Raw genomic sequence first — 9,791 nt, 5'->3', positions numbered from 1 at the left:
CTGAAAAGCAGACATCATCTGTGTTTTGACTAAATGAAAAACAGCTGTACACAGACAGGCTCTCTCCCTTTTAACCTGGATTAAGAAAAAGTGCCTTCATTTTCCCACAGCAGACTAAGGGTGGCTTTTCTTTTAAACGGTGAGCTAATTGTGACCATTCCCTGTGGAGTTCAGACCTGGCTCTGCTTAGATCAGGCCATTTTGTTGCAACATTGTGTCTCTTCCTGTAAACTATTTCCCTAAGCACACTGGCAGCCTGCCCTGCCATGCTTTATTGATAAGAGCTAGCCTGAAAGCAAGGCATCTAGATTATTAGCAGAGTGTAAATCACGGCCAAGCAAAATGCTATTCAGATCCACCCTACCCCACCACCCAACAGGTGCAGCTCCCTGGCCCAGAGTAAGTGGCAGGGAGCCCCGACTTAACTCTTACCTAATCAACACCAAACACCAGCATCTGGGGGTGGGGGAGAGGGTAAGCGGTCAGTGATTCATGAATTATGGCGGGTGAGGGCAGTTACCAGCCTCTGAAGTTGGCCCTGTCCTATAAACAACCTCCACGTGATAACTCTGCCAGTCCTGTGTGGACTCCTGGGATCTCAGAGGTACAGCAAAGGCGTGCCTTGCTTGCCTGAGGTTACCTCAGCCAACAGCTCAATTCACAGTAGTCTCCGGATGAAGAAATAAATGTCTTTATAAGTAACAAGTCCCAGTGTGCCTGCACAGGAGAGGTGCAGGACTCTGGGTTGTAACCCACCTATCGATGCCCCCCGAATAAGCTGCTTCTTCCACTAGAGTTTAGAACATGCTTTGTACAACCATGGTGCTTTCAAATCCTAGCTCATTTTTCTAATCACTTGAGAACAGGTTAGCTACTCCGTTATCCATGCTTGAGCTGCCGAGCAGGCACGAGGAACTACCTTCTGTGTCCCAACACCCACTTAAAAGCCAGGTGTGTCCGCTCCTCCTAGTGCTGGGGACGAAGAGGCAAGTGGGTCCCAGGGCTTTGTTGGCCAGCCAGTTTAAGTGATCTGTGAGAGCCAAAGTCAAACTCTGGCCTACACACACACACACACACACACGCATGCACACGAAACATACTGGCTTAGTACTTAACTCTGCATTTGAAATGGCATTTTGAAAAATAACTCTAACAATCAATACATATTCACTCCAAGTCACAGTGAGCACCCTGGGATGCCGTCTTAGTTTTTAAACACAGCTGTCTGTCTTCTGTCGACATTGCTGACAAAGCTCTAAATTCTTAAGGGAGAAAGAGAAGCCGTGATAATCCACAAAACTCTGCGTCTTTCCTTTGCCTTGGAGGTCCTGATGAGGCCCAGCTAGCTATTCAGGCATGCTGCTCTCTGTTTTCTTCTGTTTCCCTGACCACTGCCCTCCTTCCTAATCCCCTCCTCATTAAGAATGCCTCCATCAGAACGGAAATGAGGAGAACAGAGATGCTGAGTAAAGCATCGTGTTTATGATGAAACCTTCATTCATCTCAAATTCCTGAAATCGGGCGCACTTTAGCGAAGGGGGAACTGTGACACACCTAATAGAAGGGACAGACTTCCAGAGGGATCAGTTCTCCATGCCTTCCTCCCCCCACGCCATCCCCAGTCTCTCTCTCTCTCTCTCTCTCTCTCTCTCTCTCTCTCTCCCCCTTCCCCCATCCCTAAGCTGACAAACAAAGGCAATGTTGATCCCTGGGCTGACACAGGCATGAGGGGTCTCAGTGGGGACTGATGGGGAAAACTGCAGAGAAGCACATCTGCCCAGATTTGTCCTGACTCTGTGCATGTCACCTTTTCTGTCAAGCCACCACCACAGGAGGCATAGCAGCACACTGCAGGGCGATTCAATGTGTGAGATGTATCTGGGCTCTGCAGAACAGGCTTTTTCTCTCCACAGGCCCTCTCAAGGGACTGGGATGGACTCAGAGGCAGAGGGCTCGCCTACTGTTAGTACCTAGTTTAAGTACAGGCCGTCTTACAACAACCCCTTACACACACACACACACACACACAAATGCACACACAGCCCTACACCATCATCGATGTCAGAGTGAAAGGATGGAAGAAGAAAGCAGGGAAGAAATCAATGGCCGAAAGGTCAGACAACTCAGGGAAATCTGACTCACGGCCTAGGTTATCCAAGACCCAGGTAAAGCCAACATTCCATTTCTACTTGAAGCAGATACTGGCAAATGTACACTCAAGGAGAAGCACACAAGAACATTTGTGACTTGAAACACGGTATATTTTCAACATCGGAATACTACACAGCTATTAAAAGGACTGTGCTAATATATGAAGTAAATAAAGTGGGTTTCTTTTAAACTTGTAAGTGAACAAAAAAAGCAAGCAATACAATGATAAACAACTTTATTGCTTGTATAAGAATTGTCTTTGTGTTCCTATATTCACAAATGTAAATCTGGGAAAATAGCTTCCTATTGCTGAGGAATAGTGAAAACAGTTAAGATGTAGCTGAAACGCTCTGGAAAAGAACATTTTCATCAACTAGGAACAGAATCTACTTCAAGAAAAAACAAATGCCCATGTTTCCTATGCTGAGGAGATAGTCACACACTCCTGGCTATTTCCATCCAATCAGAAACCAAATTGCAGACCCATGAATCGAGAGCCAAGAGAGTCCACAGAGACTAGAGGCCTCAGTCAGTCTTCACACACAGGGCAGCATGTGTCAGGTGAACGTTTCTGATGCCAGCCTGCTTCCTCTCTTGCCCAGTGCCTCAGTTTCCTCCATAGATTTCTGGACACTGGGGGTCTTTAGCCCCATGCCAGCCTGAGGAGGCATTTTCAGTCAATCTAACCCAATAGCCAACCTTACCCATGTACTCTTTTTCTACTTCAGTTTTCCACACTGGGCTGAGATATCCATCTATCCACAGAACCACCTCCACTTGGTTCCTGTCTCTTCAACTCATCACCAGTGACCAAAGTCCATAACTCAAAGGGTTACAGACAAAGCAATGAGCCCTGCCGTCCTGACCACGCTGAGCTCCTCAGACTGACACCACCAGGCCCCACCCGATGACCTCTAGGGTCACTGGAAGCTTGGTGCTGGTGCTGGGGTCTGAACTCAGTTTCTAATGCTTGTGCAACAAACACCTCAGCAAATAAGCCATCTCCTCGGTTCCCAAGTTATAGATTTCATGAGAAGAATTAAGAAATGAGATAACCAAGATAATGGTGGGACCACAGACTCAGAGCCTTAAAGGGTCATGCTTAAAACATAAAACGTGTGCTTTCTTACTAAGAGAATTCCTGTGATAACTGAATAAACGCAAACAGAGCCAGTTCACACAACCCAGTCACGCTGTATTGCATTCCCATTACACTCTGTTAAATACATCTTGACATAGTTGAGGGCAGTTGCTATCTCTGCTTCTGTTTTATAAACTCATTTCACTGATCTCTCAATGCTGAATCATGTTAAACATCGTGACTCTGTCTCATGAGAGCTACAGAGAGCCAGTAAGCACAAGCCAGTATGGCCACTGGAATCAGATCCCAAGAACCTATATAGAATGCTGGCTACACCTGCTTGTAATCCCAGCTCAAAGGCAGGTCCCTGGGCTCGCCAAGCAGCTGGCACAGTCTATTCAATGAGCCTGGGGCAAAGTAGAGACAAACTGTCAAAGGACAAAGACACGGTTCCCAAAAAATGACAACTAAGCTGTCTCCGGCCCATGGACACCCTCTCGTGCATGCATAAGTGCACATACACACCTACACTAACACACCAACATTCACACACACTTAAAACACAAGGGTGGTTGTTGAAGACCTGGTGTTCAGCTAGCTGGTGTGTTCTGAGTTCAGTGCCCAGAACTGAAAGACTGTATCTGCTGCTCCCGAACTAACAGGTAAGACAAAAAAGAAATCGCATGCCCTGAATCCCATCGTAACCCCATTCATTACAGAGAACCAGTCCACGCTTGACGGCACCTAATCAATAGTGCTGTGTGACCACCTGTGGTCAGCGGACACACCTGGGTGGCACATGGCCTGATAAAGATACAGCAGAAAGGGAAGCAGTAGCCACTTTCCTAGCACAGTAGTTACTGCCGGCAAGGGGAAGGAGATGGTCCTAGACAACAGCAAGAACAAAGAGATGTAAGCAGGCCTTGCTGGTCCCAAGGCTCTCTCCAGTCCTGAGCATCGCTACTCCGGGGCTCTTCTTTAGGGGTTTTTTGTTTGTTTGTTTTGCTGTTTGTTTGTTTGTTTGTTTGTTTTAAATCAGCTAGGGTGGCCACCAAGGCAACAGGACCTAAGGCTTCCCTCGCTCCCCACACAGCTCTCCCATGTTCCTCACATCAACATCTCACCCACCAGAGTCCAACCCCACAGACCTTACCAAACGTGACCTGGTAATTGTGTCCCTGATGCCTGCATCCTAAACAGATAACAACGGCTGTAATTAGCAAGATCTCCGCTGCCAAGACAACCACGGTTCTTCTCTTTCTCACTTTAAATTTTCCAGACTGGAAGTTTCAAATCCTGGATATTTAGGGGTGGAAAATGTCTAGTCTACTCAGTCAGAGGAATCTATCACCTAATGAAAGCAATTAAAACAGCAATTAGTTCAGAACTCATACTTGCAAAACAAGGGAAGAATTAAGTAATAGGAGGAAAATTAAGAAAAAAACTATATGCATGATTTGTCTCAAATGTTTAGCAGAAACAGGGGATGTGCCTTCATCCCAGGATCCCCGGGTTCAGGAGACAGAGACAGGCGGATCTCTTGTAAGTTTGAAGCTAGCCTGGCCTACACAGTGAAATTTTCTCAACACCCTCCCCCCAAAAGTGTTGAAATTCCTCACTCTGATCAGTGACTTACAATTCGTTTTTTATTCTGATTGGCAACTACATAGTTCCATGAGTCAAGAGAAATCAGTAGCCGACACAGTAGTGAGCAAGGCTTTACATCAAAGCAAGGCTTACACTGAAGAATAGTCACATTTGGAGGCACCAACCATGAACAATTATTTTTAAGACAGAAAGAAATAACAAAACCGAACTTTTCTCAAAAGTACAATGTTCTGTTGGAAGCACTTGTCTTCATAGTTAAACACAAATGAAATTGCTTCTTATTGATTTTAATTTAGGTTTAGAACACTTGCTGTCCAATAATGCCAAGAACGGAAAGTACACAGGACAAGATATGGTTAGGAGCAAAGCTCTGGAGGCAACTTGACACTTTGCTGACCTCCAGTCCTCGCAGAAGTTAAAACAAGGATAGAGAGTGACGCACAATCCTGCTTCAGTCTTGCCCTCTAGGGCCTCCTACCAACACGGACTCTTTCTATTAGTTTTAATTCAAGCTGGAAATGTTGCTCACTTAAGTCTTACTTTGTACCTTGCAGATTCTTAGAATTCTCATGTGCAAATAAAATCAAAAGAAGCATTTACAGTGAAATGTTATCAGCATATTTCCCCAGAGAAGCTGCCTGTCCCTGTTACCAAGAAAAAAAAAATCCTTGGCTTCTTGAAAAACTGAAAGTGGATGAACTTGGGGCTCAAATCATAGGGACAAGAGCCACTAATAAAGGCCTTCATTAGGCAGGAGACAGCTCCTGCTCCCTACCTGGCCTCCCATGGCCTTCCAGCCAACACTGGTGCCCTTGCTGAGTAAAGGCCAAAATTAACGCTGGGTTAAAGTGGGCTGTAAAGAGTCACTGAAAGGAGTATGCCCTTGTACTCCAATCACCTGTCAACCCAGCTTCACACAGGGGGGCGTCCCAACTGAGAGACATAATGGAATCCCACATCATCTGGCTTGAACACTGGAACCTAGAGGAGAGAGCGGTGACCAGCATAGTCTGGTCTTTATACTCTTCTCCTTCAAGAATGAATAGAGCCTCCTGATCAAAAGAGGGGCCTTTGTAAGCCCTGAAAGAAGCATCCATGCTCAGGAAGCAACCAAAATGCTGTGAGCAAAAGAAAACTATATATGGAGTCACTGAACTGATGATATATATACATATGTACACATATAAATCAATACATATATATATATACATATATATATAAAACTTGTATATATACATGCCATATATATATATATATATATATATATATATAATATATCAAATATATAATATCATATCATTTCATTTGGGTTTAACTATGAAGACAAGTGCTTCCAACAGAACATTGTACTTTTGAGAAAAGTTTGGTATATATACATATATGTGATATATATTTATATATGTGTTTATGTAGAAAGATACATAAATATCATGTATGATATATTTTCACATGATTATATACCAGATATATAATCTCATTGACTATATATAGTATATATATAATATATATATATATATATTACATATATATATAATATATGTATATATATTATATACACACACACACACACACATACACACATATATGGCTATGAATGAGTATATAGTTTGTAACAGCAAGCATGTGCCTGTTAGGAACCAGTGTTTGTTTACAATGCTCCTAATTATGCTTACACCAACTGACAGAGACTGGACTATGACCCTATGACTCAATCTTACCAGCAAAGAAATTAGGAACAATAGACACAAACCTAGTCCACGAAAGCTAGCAGCTTCTAGAGTCTCATGCTGAAGATCACTGTGACCGTTACAAGACCCTTTCAAGGTGCTTCTTCATGGCCATGGGTGCAAATGCCTTAAGCCTGGCACTGAGACCCAGTCAGTGAAGCAAGCATCAGCTGCCAGGCATCTTGATACCTGCAGTGAGCATGTTGCAAGGCGCCAGGCACTGACAACAATCACCGTACTACATGAAAAAGCTGCTGAGATCCAAGGCAGGCAAGGGTCCACATCTGGAAGTCCTGTGGCTCAGCCCTGTGGCTCAGCCGACCTACTGAAGGTCAGCCACCCCCCAGGCTCATTACTACCTCCGCTCATCGGCTCCCTACTTCCTGTGCACAGAGGAAATACCAGCCAGGCTTTGGACTGTGTACAAACCACTTTCTCCTGGGAAGGTATCTGTGGTTAAAATTGATTGTCACCTTGACAGAATCTTGAACTGCAGAAGCGATAAGCCCTTGGCCACCTGTGAGGGGGATTCTCCAGTCGGTTCACTGTGGAGGGGAGACCCACCCTAGACGGGGAAGGCACCGCTGCACAAACATCAGGATCTCTGTCAGCTCCCACAGTGGACACAGCGTCATCAGCTCCCTTGTGCTCTTGCCAACAGGACACCCTTGCCATGACGGACTGCACCCTTGAGCTGTGAGTGAAACCCTTCCTTCCCTTAGTTGCTTTTGTCAAACATTTCAATCACTGAACCAAGAAAAGCAACTAATACAGTAGCCTACATTATTTCTCTTCAGTCCCGGAACACTTGGGGTCTGAGTCAGACCTCATTTTTAAGAAAACAACAATAACAAACATTATTCGCATTGCATTTACACATTAGAGGAAATAACCTTGACACAATTTTACATATATACAGGAGATCCTGTAGTGTGGAGACTATATGCAAATACTATACCACTTTATTTAAGAGACTTCAACATCTGTGCATTCTGATGTCCTTGTGAGTACAGGACCCAGTTCCAGTAGGTACAAGAAAAAGAGGGTCACAAGTAAGGTGGGGTGCTCAGAACACACTGTTTCAAAGACTCACTTGGGTTAGCAAGTGTTGGAAACAGAAAGCATATGTCCCATGCTTGAAGCTGAGCTACCTCCCTTGCAGTTGTTTGGATGAGAACGTTCCCCACAGGCTCGTGGGCTTTCACGGTGGGCCTCCATTGAGGCACTGTTCTGGAAGGCTATGGGACTTCATAGTAGCTGAAGGAAACCCATCACGAGGCCAGACAGGCTGGCCAGCAAACCTGGGGCTCCCTCAGGCTCCACCTCCCACAACTGAAATGACAAGTTTTTTTTTACACAGGTCGTAGGAGCTGAACACAGATCCTCATACTATGTTACACCCACTGAGCTATGTTCTCAGCCCTGCAATATAACATTTTAATGAGATATTGTATTAACGTGTATTTCATACTGAAGTCCATCTCAGACCAAGGTGTGCATTCCCAGCAGTCACATGAGATTAGTGGCCACCACACTGGGCGGAACAGCACAAGTGGACTCACAGGAAGTAATCCAAGGCCACCCGAAGGGACCTTTAGGAAGACAGCTTCAGTTAGGAAATAGACTTAGGATTGTTTGATGGCATAAAAAAATTGATGTGTGTCAAACTCCAAGAATGTGTATCCTATCTTACTGAAGGAATGCCTCACATTCCCATCTCTCCTCTCCAGTTTCCTTTCATAAAAATAACACCCACCAAAGGACCAATCAAATTCTGAGAGACAGACTACCATAAAGGTACCAATGAATGTATTCACAGTAAACACAAGATACTTCACCAGGCATAAACAGAGGAGCGGAATCCGTTAAGTCAGTCACGGTTTTAAAAGCTGCAGTCACTAAACCTGTACTTAACACTTAACTTAAATAGCTAAGAATTCAAAGAGGTGTCACTTCAGAATACAAACAGTCCTACAAGAGCCATAATCTGATGCAAAACCTCTGGGCTCTGAAGAGAAGGAAAATAGGTGAGTAATTTTAGATCCCTAAGCCTCCCTCTATCAGCCGATCTCACCAATTAGAATATGATGTAACTGCCATCAAGAGATTGGATTCTTTGTTCCCGAATAAACAAACCTGAGTCAAATATGAAACCAATGCAATTTCACGGACCAGGAAATCTTAAAAATTACCCGTGTGTGTGTGTGTGTGTGTGTGTGTGTCTGTGTGTGTGTGTGTGTGTCTGTGTGTGTGTGTGTGTCTGTGTGTGTGTGTGTGTCTGTGTGTGTGTGTGTGTCTGTCTGTGTGTGTGTGTGTGTGTATGTGTGTGTGTGTGTGTGTGTGTCTGTGTGTGTGTGTGTGTGTGTGTGTCTGTGTGTGTGTGTGTGTGTGTGTGTGTGTGTGTGGTGTGGTGTGTGTATGTGTGTATTTACAAGGGTATAAAAGCCCAATGGATATGCTTGTACTTATTCTGCTGTTTTTGAAGGTTGGGTGTGTCTTAGTATAGCCCAGGGATGGCATGAAAGTCCTCCCCTGTGCCATCTCTAAGCCCTCATTCAGGCTTCAAAAGCAAATAGTTTTATGATTGATTAGCAAAGTCTGCCACGTCTACAGAAATGAGAACCCTGAACTCAAATACCAACCCCTGGCCCCTGTGTAGAAAGAAGCCATTAGGTGCTATGTTTCTTTGAATGAGTCGTTCCCTATGCACCCTGAGGTCATGATGGGCCTATATTACTGTAGAGCTATCTCACAACATGTAAGCATCCTCTTCACATTGATAATTTCAGGGATAAACTGGCATAGTATACCAAGAGTATTAAGTAGGAAGAAAGCCTGGTCCTATAGACCTGTCCTTCACGCTGATGAAAAAACAGAGCAACTCAAGCCTTAGCAGCTGCTACCGTTGGAAGTCTCTCTGAGGTCCCATGTGTTAAAGGTTTGGTCACTCCTCCATTGCACTGTAGATGTACCCTACAGGAAGGATGGGTGCTAGGGTGGAGGAAGCATGTCCTTGAAGGGAACACCAGGACCCTGTCCCCCTTCTCTCAGCCACCACACTGTGATAGACTTGCCCCATGACATTCTACCTTCATCCCTGTCCCAAGTAACAAGCCAAGCAACCATGGACTAAAACCTATGAAGTCAATCACAAGATCGAAATACAATCTCCCCTACTGAAGGTGGCAATCAATGTCTTAGATATTTGGTCACAGCAACAGAAA

The 9,791-nt window shown here is 44.6% G+C and overlaps 1 protein-coding gene and 1 long non-coding RNA gene across 3 annotated transcripts in view; both read right to left on the bottom strand.

Moving 5' to 3' along the window:
• Positions 1 to 6,020, bottom strand: part of Gm52128 — a 36,439-nt gene extending 30,419 nt beyond the window's left edge. The window contains exon 1 of the long non-coding RNA XR_003951168.1: positions 433 to 6,020. This is a non-coding gene — a long non-coding RNA (predicted gene, 52128). The remainder of the gene's footprint in view (positions 1 to 432) is intronic.
• The window catches only part of Ptprg (protein tyrosine phosphatase, receptor type, G), a 688,602-nt gene that overhangs the window by 662,924 nt on the left and 15,887 nt on the right, over positions 1 to 9,791 (bottom strand). The window lies entirely within an intron of this gene.

This window comes from Mus musculus, chromosome 14, assembly GCF_000001635.26.
Source record: "Mus musculus strain C57BL/6J chromosome 14, GRCm38.p6 C57BL/6J".
NCBI classification, from domain to species: Eukaryota; Metazoa; Chordata; class Mammalia; order Rodentia; family Muridae; genus Mus; species Mus musculus.
The sequence above is the reverse complement of the archived record's forward strand: the minus strand, read 5'-3'. Positions and strand labels throughout refer to the sequence as shown.